The sequence below is a fragment of the Urtica dioica genome, chromosome 2 (genome assembly GCF_054948205.1).
Source record: "Urtica dioica subsp. dioica isolate 48M chromosome 2, U.dioica_male_clone48M_v1_H2, whole genome shotgun sequence".
Taxonomy (NCBI): domain Eukaryota; kingdom Viridiplantae; phylum Streptophyta; class Magnoliopsida; order Rosales; family Urticaceae; genus Urtica; species Urtica dioica.
The window spans coordinates 49565020-49567066 of NC_142757.1; positions in this window are offsets into that span (position 1 = coordinate 49565020).

Below are 2047 nucleotides of genomic sequence, written 5' to 3' on the forward strand. Positions count from 1 at the left end.
CTCTTGAGCATCTAAAAACCTATGTCAATACCGGGGTTTTATCTATGAGGCCTCAAACCCTAAAAATACGACAAGCATTACAAACAAAAGTGTACACATGACTCCATAGCAGCCTAACTATCTCTAGCTTAGAAATGTACTACGGTGAACTAATCCTTATGCACGATTATCTAATTCTCTATCAAACAACTAAACGATCCTAAAGATCATGAATGAAGTAGCTAATCTCATACAAGCATTAAGCACGTAATTCATTCAAGCGATAGAGAAGATGAACTAAAAAAAACAAAAATACTTCAATTAAATAATTATGAATCAACAACCATATTCAAGCAAAACATAGCCATCACTCTTAAGGGGTTCAGTTCATGGCGACGAGAGTAACATAAACATAAAATAAATAATCAAACTCCATAAAAACCATATCAAAATAAGACGTAAATAAAAGGGGAGTTGAAGAAAAACTTAATCGCGGATGTTAGTTGTCGACGAGCGGTGGTCTTCTTCTCCGGTTGCCTCTTCTCTCCCAACTAGTCAAACGCTATTATGAATTAGTATTTTGGGGTATTTTCGGAGCCTTTCGAACCATTGGATTTGATCGAATGGTTGAGAAAACATAAAAAACGCAAAGTTGGAAATTGATGATTTCTAAGCTACACGAAGCGCCCTTCAACCCGTCACGTCGATTTCAGCTTCGACACGTTCCACGCTCACTGCTCGGATTCGATTTTCTCGTCCGCGCGACGTGCTACCTTTTTTCCATACATGCACCATTTTTTAAGCGGTCATAACTCCTATCTCCGATGTCCGATTTTTTGCAAATAAATATGCGTTGGTAGAGAACCTCAAAATTATGCAGAAGATGATTTCATGTTTCTTGTTCCACTCTACTTGCTCGAAAAGTCTTCGAATCACTTAAAAATTGCTCCGTAACTTGACGTGATGCTCTACTAACCTCTTTAATACGCAAATAATTTATAAAACATGAAATCAACTAAAAAATACATTAAACCACACAAATTCATTTGAGAACGTGCGAAATTCAAGTCGGAAAATATGAGTTTAACGCATACAGAACGCATCTATCAAATACCCTCAAACTTGAACTATCACTTGTGCTCAAGTGATAAAGACATAAATATAAACACACACAAGAAGTTAACTAAAAAGAATGGTAAATTTCGGTGATCGATTTACCTTGTCAAAAATATGCTCGCCTCAACTACGAATTTATAGACTTACAATGTAAAGGGTATTCTGATTTGAATTCAACCACTAAGTGTGACAAAAAGGAAGTACAAGTCAGTGTTACCTTGACCCTTTACAATGTTTCTCGTGTCTCACAAACTCTCGGGTACCCCGCTCTGCAGCTTTCTCAACCGCCCTCAACAGTTTTCATAAAACCGAATTTCTGTGAATTTTGGCTCAACACCTATATGCCCACTCTTTTCCCTTAGTCTCCACTAATGTACATGTATCATCTCTAGTCAGTCCATAGGTCTTTTTGGCTTGTAATGTCAGGCTAGGGTCACGGTAGGATATGAAATATTTAGTGATTAAAATCAACCTAGCAGGGATCGCGAATCACTTCTCACAAACACTTAAACCTCACACTCTCGCTCTAGCACTCGACCTCTTCAAAAAATCACCCTCAAAACTATTAATGCAAGAACTTGACTCACAAAAATATCTCCAAGTCATATTTATTTTTTGTTTGAACACCGTTATTAAATAAAACAAAAATAATCAACAAAATAAAAACTAGATGCTAAAAGTGAGCATTATCCTAAAAGCTGATGTATACTTTATGCCTTGAGCTCCGTTTTGACCCATTTCGACTCCCAACTGTGTCATTCTGCATGGAAGCGAATCCAAACTCTTTTTGCTCCTTTGAACCTGTAAATCATGAAAAACAAACTAACAACCTTCAAAATACCCGAGGACTCGTTAGTTTTAAGTATGAGAAATAGGAATTTTATGCGTGATTAACGCACCTATCAAATTTCCCCAAACTTAAACTGTTACTTGTCCTCAAGTGATAAAAAGC